Source organism: Meriones unguiculatus, chromosome 17 (genome assembly GCF_030254825.1).
Source record: "Meriones unguiculatus strain TT.TT164.6M chromosome 17, Bangor_MerUng_6.1, whole genome shotgun sequence".
In the NCBI taxonomy this organism is placed as follows: domain Eukaryota; kingdom Metazoa; phylum Chordata; class Mammalia; order Rodentia; family Muridae; genus Meriones; species Meriones unguiculatus.
The window spans coordinates 18,613,962-18,631,021 of record NC_083364.1 but is presented as its reverse complement, the minus strand read 5'-3'; positions in this window follow the sequence as shown (position 1 = coordinate 18,631,021).

Genomic DNA, 17,060 nt, shown 5'->3' with positions numbered 1-17,060 from the left:
CAGGCAGTTTCTGCGGCCAGCCAGCTGGCAGACACTGAGAAGTGTGCACCAGGGCAAAAAAAGACACTGGGAGTCCGTGTCTCCAGAGAATCCACAGGGAAAGAAGGAAACTGTACTGACCTAAATCACCCAATGCTTCCCTAGAAAAAGTCTAGCAGACTAGTGGGGCCGAGGCGCCAGCACTCAGCTGTGCTCCAGACACAGGCACAAACAGTTGCTGCGTGCCTGATGTCCAACTGGGTCACAGCAGCTGATCATTAAATTTACAACAAGAAACCCAGAAACAGGGCAGCTGCCCTCAGGACTTCCCTGGGTGAGAGGAGAACCCTCTCGACTAACAAAGACCACAGTTACCACTCAGGTCTATATCCATGAAGTGAGCAACTCCCGAAAAAGCACCAGCCATCCAGGGACTATACCCAAAAAGCTGAGAAGACATCCTTCAGGAAAAACCAGCTTTCTGCAAAGGGGATTCTCTCCATCACAGGATCCCCAGGAACCACCAGAAAACAACCCCAAACACCTAAGAAAGCACAATGGGTAGAGGCCAGCGTAAAAGCTCAAGCAACAAAAGACAGAGCAATATGGCATCTCCAGAACCCAGTTACCAAGGGGCAAGTAGCCCTGGACACCCCACCATAACTGAAATCCAAGAAGATGACTTAACAACTATGCTCATGAAGATGATAACAGAGGAAACAAATAAGATCCGTAAAGACATAGAGGAAGATAAACTCAAACAGAATATTGCCATCCGTAAAGAAATAGAGGAAGCTGCAGCCAAACAGTTTATGGCCTTTAGAAAGGAAATGCTTAAAGCACTGAATGAAATAAAAGAAACAGAGTTGAAGGAACTAAAAGAAAAACAGGAAAGTACAATCAGACAGGTGAAGGAAGTAAACAAAACAACTGAAGACCTGAAGATAGAATTGGAAAAATTAAAGAAAACACAAATGGAAGAAATAATGGAAACGAAGAATCTAGGGAAGAAAACAGGAACTACAGAGGTAAGCATAACCAACAGACTACAAGAGATGGAAGAAAGAATCTCAGGTGTAGAAGATTCAATGGAAGAAATCAATGTATCTGTCAAAGAAAATGTTAAATCCGAAAAATTCCTGACACAGACCGTCCAAGAAATGCAAGACAAAATGAAAAGACAAAACCTAAGAATAATAGGTATAGAGGAAAAAGAAGACTCCCTTCTCCAAGGCCCAGAAAATATTTTCAACAAAATCATTGAAGAAAATTTCCCCAAGCTAAAGGAGAGGCCAATTAGAATACATGAGGCCTACAGAACACCCAATAAATTTGACCAGAAAAGAAAATCCTCCCGCCACATAATAATCAAAACAGTAAGTATACAGAACAAAGAAAAAATACTAAAAGCTGCAAGGGAAAAAGGCCAAGTAACATATAATGGCAAACCCATTAGAATCACACCTGACTTTTCAACAGAGACTATGAAAGCCAGAAGGGCCTGGACGGATATCATGCAGACCCTAAGAGAACACAGATGTCAGCCCAGGCTACTATACCCTGCAAAACTCTCAGTCCTCCTAGATGGAGAAAACAAGATATTCAATGACAAAAACAAATTTCAACAATACCTACAAATAAATCCAGCATTACAGAAGACACTAGAAGGGAAAATACAACCCAGGAAAACTAGCTACATTCAAGAAAACACAGGAAATAAATAACCTCACTTCAGTAAAACAAAAAGCAACCAAACACACGTATGACCACAGCCAACATCAAAATCAAGGGATCTAATAGCCACTGGTCATTAATCTCTCTCAACATCAATGGACTCAACTCTCCAATAAAAAGACACAGATTAACAGAATGGATAAGTAAACTAAACCCAGCAATCTGTTGCATACAAGAAACACACCTAAGACACAAAGATAGACATTACCTGAGGGTAAAGGGTTGGAAGACGACTTTCCAAGCAAACGGACCCAAGATGCAAGCAGGAGTCGCCATTCTAATATCTGATAAAATAGACTTTCAACTAAAATTAATAAAAAGAGATGGGGAAGGACACTTCATACTCATCAAGGGAAAATTCCACCAGGAAGACATCACAATCCTGAACATCTATGCCCAAATACAAGGGCACCCACATTTGTGAAAGAAACATTGATAAAATTTAAAGCACATATAGATCCCCACACATTAATAGTTGGAGACTTCAACACCCCACTCTCAACAAAGGACAGGTCAACAAAACAGAAATTAAACAAAGAAACAATGTCTCTGACAGAGGTCATGAATCAAATGGACCTAACAGACATTTACAGAACTTTACACCCAAACACAAAAGAATTTACCTTCTTCTCAGCACCTCATCGAACCTTCTCCAAAATAGACCATATAGTGAGTGGGTCACAAAGCAAGCCTCAACAGATACAGGAAGATTGAAATAATCCCTTGTATCCTGTCTGACCACCATGGAATAGAGCTGGACCTCAACAATAACAGAAATAACAAAAAGCCTACACACACATGGAAACTGAACAACTCGTTACTAAATGACAGCTGGGTCAGGGAAGAAATAAAGAAAGAAATTAAAGTCTTTCTAGAAATCAATGAAAATGAAGATACAACATACCCAAACTTGTGGGACACAATGAAAGCAGTGCTAAGAGGAAAGTTCATAGCACTAAGTGCCTTCAAGAAGAAATTCGAGACAGCTCATTCAATCACCCTAATGGCTCACTTAAAAACCCTAGAAAAAGAAGAAGCAGACACACCAAGAAGGAGGAGACGGCTGGAAATAATCAAACTCAGGGCTGAAATCAATCAATTGGAAACAAATAAAACAATTCAAAGAATCAATGAAACCAAGAGCTGGTTCTTTGAGAAAATCAACAAGATCAACAAACCCTTAGCCAAGCTAACTAAAAGGCAGAGAGACACCACCCAAATCAACAAAATCAGAAATGAAAAGGGGGAGATAACTACAGACACTGAGGAAATCCAAACAATCATTAGGACTTACTTCAAAAGTCTATATGCCACAAAATTTGAAAATCTAAATGAAATGGACAATTTACTTGATCGATTTGACTTACCAAAGCTGAATCAGGACCAGGTAAATCAACTAAATAGTCCTATATCCCCCAAGGAAATAGAAGCGGTCATCAAAAGTCTCCCATCCAAAAAAAGCCCAGGACCAGATGGCTTCAGCGCAGAATTCTACCAGACCTTCAAAGAAGAGCTAACACCAATTCTCTTCAAACTATTCCACAAAATAGAAACAGAAGGAATATTACCAAATTCATTCTATGAAGCCACAGTCACCTTGGTACCTAAACCTCACAAACACTCAACAAAGAAAGAGAATTTCCAGCCAATCTCCCTTATGAACATTGATGCAAAAATACTTAATAAAATACTTGCAAACCAAATACAAGAACACATCAAAGATATTATCCACTATGACCAAGTAGGCTTCATCCCAGGTATGCAGGGGTGGTTCAATATACGGAAATCCATCAATGTGATCCACCATATTAACAAACTGAAAGAAAAAAACCACATGATAATCTCCCTAGATGCTGAAAAAGCCTTTGACAAAATCCAACATCCATTCATGTTCAAAGTATTGGAGAGATCAGGGATACAAGGCACATATCTAAACATACTAAAGGCGATATACAGCAAGCCGATAGCCAACATCAAACTGAACGGAGAGAAACTTAAAGCAATCCCACTGAAATCAGGGACAAGACAAGGCTGCCCACTCTCTCCATATCTCTTCAACATAGTGCTGGAAGTCCTTGCTAGAGCAATAAGACAGTTGAAGGAGATCAAGGGGATACAAATTGGAAAGGAAGAAGTCAAATTATCACTATTTGCAGATGATATGACAGTATATGTGAGTGACCCCAAAAACTCTACCAGGGAACTCCTACAGCTGATAAACACTTTCAGCAAAGTGGCCGGATACAAAATTAACTAAAAAAAAATCAGTAGCCCTCCTGTATACAAAAGACAAAAGGGCTGAGAAAGAAATTAGGGAAACAACACCCTTCACAATAGCCACAAATGACATAAGGTACCTAGGAGTAACCCTAACCAAGCAAGTCAAAGACTTGTATGAAAAAAATTTCAAATCTCTGAAGAAAGAATTAGAAGAAGATATGAGAAGATGGAAAGATCTCCCATGCTCATGGCTTGGCAAGATTAACATAGTAAAAATGGCCATCTTACCAAAAGCAATCTACAGATTCAATGCAATGCCCATCAAATTGCCAACACAAATCTTTACAGACCTGGAAAGAAAAATTCTCAACTTCATATGGAATAACAATAAACCCAGATTTGCTAAAACAATCCTCTACAATAAAAGATCTTCTGGAGGTATCTCCATCCCTGATCTTAACCTGTACTATAGAGCAACAGTTTTAAAAACTGCATGGTACTGGCATAATAACAGAATAGTGGATCAATGGAACCGAACAGAGGACCCAGAAATAAACCCACACACTTATGGACATCTGATCTTTGACAAAGGCGCCAAAACCATACAATGGAAAAAAGATAGCATCTTCAACAAATGGTGCTGGTCCAACTGGATGTCTACATGTAGAAAAATGAAAATAGATCCATACTTATCACCCTGCACAAAACTGAAGTCCAAGTGGATCAAAGACCTCAACATAAAACCATACACATTAAATCGGCTTGAAAAAAAAGTGGGAAATACCCTAGAACTCATTGGTACAGGAGAAAACTTCCTGAACAGAACACCAACAGCACAGGCTCTAAGAGCAACAGTCAATAAATGGGACCTCATGAAACTGAAAAGCTTCTGTAAAGCAAAGGACACCGTCATCAAAACAAAGCAACTGCCTACAGATTGGGAAAGAATCTTCACCAACCCTTTATCTGACAGAGGACTCATATCCAGTATATATAAAGAACTAAAGAAGCTGAAAAGCAGCAAACCAAGTAATCCACTTAAAAAATGGGGAACAGAGCTAAACAGAGAATTCTCTGGAGAGGAATATCAAATGGCAGAGAAGCACTTAAAGAAATGCTCAACCTCACTAGCCATTAGGGAAATGCAAATCAAAACAACCCTGAGATTTCACCTTACACCCATGAGAATGGCCAAGATCAAAAACTCAAGTGACAACACATGCTGGAGAGGTTGTGGAGAAAGGGGAACCCTTCTCCACTGCTGGTGGGAATGTAAACTGGTACAACCACTCTGGAAATCAATCTGGCACTTTCTCAGACAACTAGGAATAGCGCTTCCTCAAGATCCAGCCATACCACTCCTGGGCATATATCCAAAAGAGGCTCAAGTACACAAAAAGGACATTTGCTCAACCATGTTTGTAGCAGCTTTATTTGTAATAGCCAGAAGCTGGAAACAACCCAGATGCCCCTCAACTGAAGAATGGATGCAGAAATTGTGGTACATCTACACAATGGAATATTACTCAGCAATGAAAAATAAGGAAATCATGAAATTTGCAGGTAAATGGTGGGATATAGAAAGGATCATCCTGAGTGAGTTGTCCCAGAAGCAAAAAGACACACATGGTATATACTCACTCATATAGACATACAACATAAGACAAACCCACTAAAACCTGTGCATCTAAAGAAACTAAGCAAGAGAGAGGACCCTAACTAAAATGTCCAATCCCCATCCGGAAAGGCAAAGAGGATGGACATCAGAAGAAGAAGAAAACAGGAAACAACCTAGGAACCTACCACAGAGGGCCTCTGAAAGCCTCTGCCCTACAGACTATCAAAGCAGATGCTGAGCCTGATGGGCAACTGTTGGGCAGAGTGAATGGAATTTTATGTAAGAACTGGGAAATAGTAAGAGCTGGAGAGGACAGGGTCTCCACAAGGAGAACAACAGAACAAGAAAATTTGAACACAGGGAACTTCCCAGAGACTCATACTCCATCCAAGGACTATTCATGGAGATATCCTAGAACCCCTGCACAGATGTAGCCCAGGGCAGTTCAGAGTCCAATTGGGTTACATAGTAATGTGAAGAGGGACTGCCTCTGACATAATCTGATTGGCCTGCTCTTTGATCACCTCCCCTGGGGGTGAGCAGCCTTACCAGGCCATAGTAGAGGACAATGCAGCCACTTTTGATGTGAACTGATAGGCTAAGATCAGAAAGGAGAGGAGAACCTCCCCCCATCAGTGGACTTGGGGAGTGGCATGCATGCAGAGGGAGAAGGGAGGGTAGGATTGGGAGGGGAGGAGGGAGGGGCTTATGGGGGGATGCAGAATGAATAAAGTGTAATTGATGAAAAATAAAAAAAATAAATAAAAAACAAAGTGAAATACCAGTGATCAGTTAAAAAAAAAAAAAGAAAAGAAAAGAAAAGCTTAAGCAGATAAGGAAACCATCAGCAACAGGAAGCTGGTGCAAATGTAATTAAAGGAGGAGACCAAGTGCAGGTCCAGCAAGCAGTAGAACTTGGCAGATTCAGCCACTTGGTTCTACCTTAAAAGTCAAGAAAGGGGTTTTGGAATCTTCCTCAGGAACTAAGGACAGCAACTATGGACAAGCCTACATCAGGGATGTCTCTGCCCAGAGAAACCATTGCATGGAACTGTGAAGGTGAAGCCTGGATTGTGTTTGGACACGATGTTGGACATGTCAGAGTCATGAGATACCTGTTAAGGAAACCTGCTAACAAGGTGTGTAACCAACCCAAGAGAGAGAAGTGTGTTATAGTCGACAAAGTTGAATGGAGTTACAGAACTGAAGAGTGCTGACATCAAACATAGAAATATAGAATATGCAGTCTGCAAAGTTTCATTGTGGTCTTGCTTTGCTCCAGCATTTCCTTACTGTGCTTCCACTCCTCTCCTTTGGAATGGTAATGTGTATTCTGGGATGCTGTACGTTGGAAGAATGTTCTCTGTTGTAGAGTGAAGCCATAAGCTGATATCTTTGAATACCTACTCAGCAGGCACTAGTACTCCTTTGGAGGCATGGACCTGTGGTTTTTGGGGGTAGGTGTGGTCTCATTGAGGAAGTTTAACACTGGAAGTGGGCTGCGAGCTTTCAATGACCCAAGCCAGGCCAGAGCCCTTCAGTCTTCCTGCTGCCAACTGATAAGGATGTGAATTCAAAGCAATCATGTCTGTCTGGTGCCACCAGGCTCTGCACCATGATGACAATGGACTAGACTTCTATAACTGAAAGGAAGCTTCAGTTATGTGCTCACAGTTATAAAAGTTGTTGTAATCCTGGTGACTATTCACTGTAATAAAACACTGACTAAAACAGATGCCAATACTTGGCTTTTAAAAGTGTTAACAGTAACTAAAAGGACAATTAGGGATATTTATTTCAAAACTGAGTAAGTTCTTTCCTGGCAGCGGGAATGCCATTAGTAAGAGACTGTATGGTTCTGCCCTGTGTAAAATGTTAGCTGCCGAACGTTGTATGTTGACATACAAACCACAGCCAAATGCCCTGTGTCTCAATGCTCTCACCATACTGCAGTGTGCAAACCAGGTTTGCACTTAACCATATGAGAGAGCTGCCCAACTGGTGTTATGCCAGGATTACAGGACCCTCAGGGACCGCCAGGAGATGACTCGATGCAAGAACAAGAGAGCTTTATTACGACAGCGATTGAACTCAGGACCCAAGTCTCACTGACACAACAGTAGAGAAGTGGGACCCTGAGCCCTGAGTGAGCAGGGTTTTTAAAGGGAAAGACTGCAAGCAGGAGGTTTCTATGACAGCAAGCAGGGGCACATGTTTCCATGACAGCAAGCAGGGGGGCACATACCTTGGCATTACAGGATTAAGTAAAAGTCAGAGGGGCAAGGTGAGCTTCTCTAAGGCACATAATCACAATTGCCTAAGGTATATAATCACAATTGCTATTCTTCTAAACTATATCTGGAACATTGGGGAGAATTTTCCCAGCCAATTCCCAACTGATTCTCATTGATTGCTGCCAGGGGAGACTGTCTCTATTTCTTACTAATTATTTATTCTGTGATATATCCTGGAGGCCGTTGCTAGGAGAGTTAACTTTGTTTTCTGCCAAGTGTACATCCTAGTACCTGAGTTCAGTTCCCAGTTAAGATGGCTCCTCATTTCAAAATGGAGTTAACTTAACTTAATGGTTAAATGGTTAACTTAAACTCTTCACTGGTATGGTATTATATGGTATGGATTAATGCATACTGATACATGCATGTACACAGAAAGTCATTCACCTGTCACATCAGAATCTTTTTTATAATGGATACCCATGAGACTATACATTGTCTGATGTCCTGAATATAGTAAGTTTTGCATGGACTTTAGTCCACTTTAAAATATCAGCTTCAGGGGCTGGAGAGATGGCTAGTGGTTAAGAGCACTGTCTGCTCTTCCAAAAGTCATGAGTTCAATTCCCAGCAACCACATGGTGGCTCACAACCATCTATAATGTGAACTGATTCCCTCTTCTGGCAGGTGTAAATGCAGATAGAACACTCATATACATAAAATAAATAAATCTTTAAAAAAATCAGCTCCATTGTCCCACTGCCTCTAATGAAATGACAGGACTCTACCCATGGCCATGTCTCAAGCCCTGCACTAGGTAATTTTAGACAAGGGAATCCACACCTAAAGCCTGGCCCAAGTCCTTCATTTGGGAATCTAGGTATAGGATTCTTTTTAAGGATATGACCCCAGTCCCTCATTGGAATTTCTAGTCAAGGGTTCCATTTGTGAGTCACAATTCCATTCCTTAGTTTCTGTAAATACTTCATTGCACTCATGTTTATTGACATACCTGTGTTTTGGATCCAGAAGCTCAGACCATCCACACTAGCTATTTTTCCTTGTTGCAGTGAGCTTATATTCCTGAGTGGATGACTGTGATGTAGGTAGCATACTGAGAACTGTAACACAACAGGTTTTGGAGAGTGATGGGAATCAGAGGACCAGAGTGTAGGGAACGGTGGTGTGATGGGGTCATCTGGTCATTATTGGTAAAATCCCACACTGTCCTCCTAGTGTATGATGAATCCTGTTCAACATGATGTGGGCTGGGGAAGGTGGTCCCTGAGACTCCATTTTCCAGAGGTGAAGGATAGAGACAAAACAGCTGAGCTGTGTCCTCAGTAGCACCACACTTGCATCAATAAGCAAGAAAGGTTTGTCACCTTATTTTTAAAAAGTGAAGGAAAACTCACATTGTTATTTACAGCAGTGAGGTTCCCATAAGTTTCCAGAATCACATCTTGTAGAGCTAGGAACGCCTAGCAAAGCTCAGTCTTTCTAATTTTTTTTCATAGTGCTCCATTATAGAATATCACCGTTTTCCTGTATTTTAGTTTAATCAAATAACTAAAATTTAACAAAGTGAACAAAAGCAAAGAAGCTAGACAAATATTACTGTGAACCTGAGTAGATCTTAGGAATTTATAAATCTTGATTATTAAATATACCTTATTCACCAAATCTATATTGATACTCATCTAGGTTTTGTAGAAGCCTGGCGTTGAACAGAGTTAGTAAAGACATAGAGCTTAGGTACACAGTTGCAAATTAGCTTTATTAATTAATGTATACCTTATCATCCTAGAAATGGATAAATATTGTTTATACTTAATAATAAGAACCCATCCTAATCAAAGATATACGAGACCTGTTGTTGTTTGTTTAATCTAAAAGTGAAATACATGTATGGATGGCTCAACAGATAAAGTCACTTGTTTTTGCAGAGGACATGGATCAATCCCAAGAACTCACTTTGAGGCTCCCAAATATTTGTAACTTCAGGTCAAGAGAATTCAACTTTTTCTTCTGACTTCAATAAGCTCCAGGCATACATGTGGAACAGAACTGTATAGATAGGCAAAAAACACACTTACAGTCTTCAAAAATTTAAAACATAAACAAAATAGGAGAATATTATACACCAGCAATCAATGCATGGTGGGTAGTTTTATGTCAAATTGACACAAGCTAAAGTCATCTAGGAGGAGGACACCACAATTTCATAGACCAGGACCTTATTCAGTCATCATCAGAGAAGCTTCCCTTCCTTCTATAGTAGATGGAAACAGATGCAGGGGGCCACAGGCAGACAGTACTTGCAATAAGAGACCTTGGAACATTTAACTCTAATTGCGATGTTTCCATCATATCTCTCCCCTCAGAGTTCAGTGAACCCCATGGAAGAGGAGGCAGGAAAAGTGTAAGAGCCAGAGGGGATTCTGGATACCGGAAGAACAAAGATCTCTGAATAGACTAAGCAAGGCTCATATGAACTCATAAGACTGAAGCATAAAGCACAGGGCCTACAGGGGTATGCACCAAGTTCTTTGCATATATTATACGTTTAGCTTAGTCTTTTTTACAAGACCCCTGAGCAGGTGAACAAGGAGGTCTCTCGTTCTTGTTTGTTTGATTTTTTGAGACATGGTTTGTCTGTCCTGGAACTCACAGAGACCTGCCTGCCTCTGTTTCCCAGGTGCTGTGATTAAAGGCCCGCATCACTATGCCTGGCAAGGTCTCTGATTCTTATGCTTGATCCTGGCACACTTTTTCTTCTGTTCAGTTGCCTTGTCCAACCTTGATGTGATGGGTTTTGTTATTTTGTACTGTTGTGTTTCTTTGTTATTGGTCAGAAAGCTATGCCTTTCTAATGAGACACGGAAAGGGAGCTATCCAGTTGGGAGAGAAGGTGGTGGCAATTGAGAGAAAGAAAGGGTGGGGAAACTGTAATTATGACATAGTGTATGAGAAAACAATCTATTTTCAATAAAAGAAAAAAAATGAAAAAATACATCAAAAAGATCTAGCTTTGGCAAACCTGTAGGGCATTTTCTTAGTTATTGATTGATGGGGAGGTCCCAACCCATTATGGGTGATACCACCCCGGGCTGGTGGTCCTGGATTCTTAAGGAAAGCAGGCTGGGGAAGCAATGGGAAGCAGCCATCCTCCATGGACTCTTTATCAGTTCCTGCTACAGCTTCCTGCCCTGTTTGAATTCCTAGCAGAGGCTTTAGTAACAGGAGAAGCTTTGGTAATTGTAACTGTGTATGTAAATTGAATATCCTATTTAGGAGATTCATCCTTATGCTTTTGTTGTTCTAGAACTACTTCTAGTACCATAATCTACATTAGTCTCAGTTCTGTAGATAACAAATTTTATAGCATGTATCTCTATATGTTTAGAAAGAGGGTTTATTAGGATGACTTATAGGCTGTTGTTCAACTAATCTAACAATGGCTGGACATGAACAGAAAGTCCAAGAATCCAATAGTTGGACAGACCACAAAGCTTGATGATTCAGCTGGTCTTCAATACAGGCAGGAGTCAAGAAGAAGCAGGCTCTAGTGCCAGTGAAGAAATGGACTTCCTACCAAGAAGAGGAAAATCAGGGAAAGGGCAAAACCCTCCTTCTTCCTTTTCCTTATATAGGTTCCAGCAGAAGGTGTGGTCCAGATTAAAGTTCTCTTCATATCTCAAGATCCAGATTAAATGCATGTATCTCCCTACCTCAAAGTTCCTCATTAGGAGTGGATCATCCGATTTCAAATTAGCCAAGAACCCATCACAGGTGTGCCCTCCATGTTTTAGTTTTATTTAATTCCAGATATAGTCAAGTTAACAACCAAAAACAGCCAGCATAGGGAGGTAGGGCACAGATCCCAGGCCAAGATCTACTCAGTGGATCCAATGTTGAACTCAGGGTCTCATGATTTACACAGTAAGTGTGCTTTTTTTTATCTGTGATCCATCTCCCCAGGTTCTGTTCTTTTCTGAGTTATTTTCATAACACCCACCATTTCTCTTTTATTCCAGAAGAAAGATTTCCAGGCTTTCTCTGCCAGCTGGCATTTCTTTTTTGTTTGTTCTAAGACAGGGTTGATATAACCTAGGGTGATCTCACACTCAATTTTGTATATGAAAATGACCTTAAATTCCAGAGCTTACCAGTGCTGCCTCCTGAGTGCTGGGATGACAGACAGGAGCCTCCATGCCAGGTTTTAGCCACGCTAATGGTGGAACCAAGGGCACTGTGCATCCTAGGAAAGCAGTCTATCAAATGGACCTTAGTCCTGGCCCCTTTCTTCTTTCGTATGTTGATATTGATGCCTCTCTCTGCATATCCCTCCATTCTGGAGGCAATATTAGTATAGCACACTTGGACAAGAAGAGGTTGATGTCAAAACAGTCATTGATCATCTGTAATCTTTTAGGAAATTCATATATAATAAAATCTAAAAGTCGTCCTACCTCAAGATGTTAGTGTCTTGCTTTTAAGGGATGAAAACTGGGCATCTTCACTAATGCCTGAAATTTCATCACTTAGAACATGTGGTCCAGCCATGTCAGGGCTATATTGAGAATTCAGGTCAGTTTAGACTACAGTGTAATAACCTGTGTAAAAGAAAACGAAAAAAAAAATGGATAAAATGGAAAAAATCTAGCCTTCTTAAACTGTGAGTTCATAATTCATTTTATCCTAGTGTATTGCATTTGGTTTGTCAAGGCCATTTAGTGCTGTCTGGTGCAAGAGTATTGTCATTATCAAACACAGGAATAAGAACTTAATATTTTTACATTAATTTATGTACATATTTATTCAGTGTAGGCATTTGCATAGAAGGATATGCAACATGGTGGGAAATGACAGTACAAAAGAGGTCAGAGGAGAGTGTGCAGGAGTTGGTACCCTGTGGATTTCACAATTTCAACTTGAGTCATTATGTTTGGCTACAAGGACCTTTAAGCAATCCTGCTAATACAGGAATTGGATGTTTGAATTTCTTCCTTTCTTGACACTTACAAGCAAAAAGTTTCAGTGAAGTAAAATAGTACAGCTATTATAGAATTTTTACCTTATTACAGTACCATTCACACAAGTGAAATTCACCATTTTAACTTATTTGGCTCACCATTGACAGGACATTATGTAGCCATCACTGCTCTAACTCAGAAAAACACTGGATTATGTGAGACTATTTCTTAAAAAAACAAAAACAAACAAATAAAACATTTGCAGGTTGTGAAGGCACACCCTGCCATTGCTCTAGAGACAGTGGGACCTGGGAGAAGGAAGCCAGAAAATGAGAAGGATCAAAGTCTCAAACAATAGCCAACTTCATTCAGAGGCCCAGAGAGAGTTTATGCTCTACAGGGTAAGAAAGGTCACATGAGTGAATTCATGAAGTCAACCTCTTGACCTCAGTTTCTTCAAAACATGGAATTGTTTTTTGGAATGTGTTTTCACGCTTCTCTATGGAAAAACATGTTTTCTGAGTCTTGCATGTCTTCTGCGAGTATACTGTTGTGAATGTTTTGGTTTATGATATGTAAACATGTTTTTTGTTAAAATTCCAAGTTGGGGACTTTAGTTTGTCCATACCTGTTAAGTATTTTGTGCAGAGCATGGTCTTTGCCAGGTGGAATTAGTTGAATTCTGAGGACTTTGAGGGATATAAATACGACATCCCAGAGAAAGAAGGTATGACTGCTTGGAGGAGGACTGCTTGCCGCATTTGCTATTTACTGAGTTGCTGGTTACCTGGACTTATGGATTTCTGGACAACTGATATTGGTATTTCCCCAGAAGGATCACAAGTTTAAAAGGCAGAAGTGTGCATTGGAGTTAAAATTTTGGAATAGGCTGGGTGTAAGGAGAAACATTTGTAGAAGTTCTGCAAATTTATTGCTGAAGGAAAAAGTTAAAGTGGGGTATCATCAGACCAAAATTTTTCTGAAATTCATTAGTGAACTTCAGTCTTCTTTTACTAAAGAGAGAATCTTTGGATCCCAGAAGTTGGTTCCAGAGAAATTTGGGAATAAGTAGATGCAAGGGAACCATAAAACAATTCCTATAGATGCTTTTCAGCTTTAGAAAGAAATAAAGACATTAATAGATTAAAATGACAAAGTTAAAATTAAAAATGAAAGTGATCAGGAAAGAGCAGAGCACTGGACTAGAAGAGGAATTAGAAGCTGAGGATATACTATCTAATGCCTCTCTGTGATGAGGTTGAGGATATTTCTCCTCCTTGTACTGATTTTGGTTCCCCTCCCCACCCCCAGCTTCAATTTCCTTTGTTCCTGGAACCTATCCATCAAGTTCAGTTCCTGATAGTATAGAAACATTTTTTGCTGCATTCTCATCCTTCCATAAGAGAATTAAGTTCTTCTAATCAAGATACAAGTCTCTGATACAAGAGTCTCTGCATCATTCCCAGGAAATGGGAGAAGATGCCAGTGAGTGAAATGCCCAATCATAATAACACAGGACAATGAGTTAGAAACTTTTTACCCATTTTTTAAAATTTTATTTATTAGGCTTACAATGTTCTGCTTGCATGTTACACCTATACTCCAGAAGAGGGCACCAGATCTTACCATTCTAGATGGTTGTGAGCCACCATGAAGTTGCTGGGAATTGAACTCAGGACCTTTGGAAGAACAGCCAGTGCTCTTAACCTCTGAGCCATCTCCCCAACCCCCCTTTTCCCCATTTTATTTGAGATTCTTGAGGATCTTAAGCAGGCTTGTGCTCAGTATGAACCAATTGCTCCTTTTACATTGTCTCCTCTATTCTATTTCTAGGGAAGTTTTTTTTTCCTTTGATGGGAGGATCTTAGCAAAAGCTTGCCTTACTGGAGTGAGTATTTACTGTGGAAGACTGATTATTCAGAAAGATGCCAGGGTCAGGCTATTAGAAACTGTCAAAATAATGCACCCATATCTTCTGAAGTGTTTGTAGGAGAGGGCCTGTAACAGTGATGTTACAGATTACAGATCCTCCTGAGGCTGATGGACAAATCAGTGCTTTAACTTTACAGGCATTTAATAAATTCTGGATTCTGGAAAAACAACAGAAACTTTCTACAATTAAACAGTGGCCTGATGAGCCATGTCAAGATTTTGTTTCCTGTCCTTTTCAGGCACTTAATCACATGGTGGCTGCTGCTGAGAGAGGAATGATATTTGTTAAACAACTGACATAAGATAATGATAATGCTGGCTTCATGCCAGACTGCTATCCATCCTTTTAGGGAAAAAAAAAAGATATTGATTTCCTTCACTTCTGTGTTAATATTGGCCTTCATATATTCAAGGGTTCTCTCTGGCCACTGCCCTCTAAGATCAAGTGGTGCCTCAGTTATTGGCAGCCATCCAAAAAACGGCAAGGGCTGTTTTAAATATCATCCTGGACATGTTAAAAGAAGTGTTATTCAGGTCCTGATGCTAAGATTCAGGGCTTATACTGTAAACAAGGAAATCATTTGGTAAAAGAGTGTAGATCCCTGAGGAGTGAAAAATGGCCTTTGCCTCAGGAAAACTTGATGAAGGCCAACCCCAGGCCCTGACAACACTTGGGGTGCATTCAGGAACAACTCAGACTTATCCAAAATGGTGAATGTCAGTCCAACATCCCTTCTTAGTGCTCAACACTCCAATGCATCAAAACCTTCCAGGGTAACTTCAGAGAGTCCCAAATCTGATCTAAGTGCCACCTCCAGAGTCATATTAACAGCTGAAATGGGAGTCGATGCTATACTGCTGGTATATTTGGGCCTTTTGCACAAGGAGTGGCTTGATTGATAATTGACAAAACTAGTGTGACCATGAAGGGCTTGCAGATTTTTCCAGGAGTTACAGATTGGGATTATAGTGGTGATTTTAAAGACGTGGCTTCTACTCCTGCTGGCATCCAAACTTTAGGAACAGCAGAGTGCATTGCTAATCTGCTGATTTCAATGTCAGTGCTTAATTGGGTAAAGTCTGCCCAGGAACAGGGAAAATGTTCTGAGTCCTCAGATATATACTAGATAGAATTACTAAACAGCCACCATAACTCTATGGATAGCTAGCAAGAAATGAGGGGCTGATGGACACTTTGCCAAGTTTCAGTTTTTTCCTGTAAACCTTGGCCATCCCACTGACCTCTTCAAACACCCAAGCAGAGCTCTGAAGAGTAGTAGTATCCCATGGGCCTCAAAAAAGTTCAAAAAAATTTTTAAACATTTTTATTTTCAAGACAGCATTTCTCAGTGTAGACTAGGCTGGCCTTGAACTCACAGAGATCCATGTGCCTCTGCCTCCCATAGTGCTGGGATTACAGTCATGCGACAGTGTCCAGAAAAAGTCTTAATTGGAAATTGATGAGGGTCATCACGTTTCTTCCAGGGTTCATGCTGCAGGGTCTGGCAGTTTATTTATGGGGAAGAGATGCTCATCAAACCTATGTATGTATATCTTTGTGCCTAATAACCCTGCTGAAAAGATGATGCTCTCACAAGGATGGATTCTTGGAAATTATCTGGGAAAAGAGTTGCAGTAAATAACTGAAATTTTAAATCCTATTTCAAAATCTAGTAGATCAGATTTGGGGTATTTTTCCTAGAAGCTGCTGAAACATGTCATGCTGATCCTGTAACCTGGCTTTCTGAAGGTCTCATCTGGGTGGATCACTGAGCCCTTAAAGAAAGAAAGAGAGAGAGAGGAAGAGAGAAACAGAGAGAAAAAGAGAGAGAGAAAAAGGAAGAGAGAGAGAAAGAAAGAAAGAAAGAAAGAGAGAGAGAAAGAGAGAAAGAGAGAAAGAGAGAAAGAGAGAAAGGAGAAAGAGAAAGAAATAAAAGAAAAAGAGAAAGAGTGAAAGAAAAGAAAGAGAGAAAGAAAAGAAAAGGAAGGAAAGAAAGAAGAAAAAAAGAAAAGAAAAACAGATAGTAAAACACACAGGCATTACTCTTGGACCAACTTGAAAAACAGCATATGGAGCAATTTGACAGGTGATGGAATTCTATTTTGGTGATTAAGAAAAGGTAAGGAAAATGGCATTTGCAGCAGGATCTATGCTGAGTAAACACCACCAGATAATTAATGGAACCTTTACAAGCAAGCCTTCCAACAAATGATACTGTTCTTAAGGAATGACCTATTACAGTGTTAGATTTAATGGGTGCTAGATTTAGTGTTTCTCTATTATACCTTTGCATTCTAAAAAGTGTAAGAGATTTGCTTCTGGTATACCTTCTTTTTATTTATCTGAACCAATGAAAAGATATCAT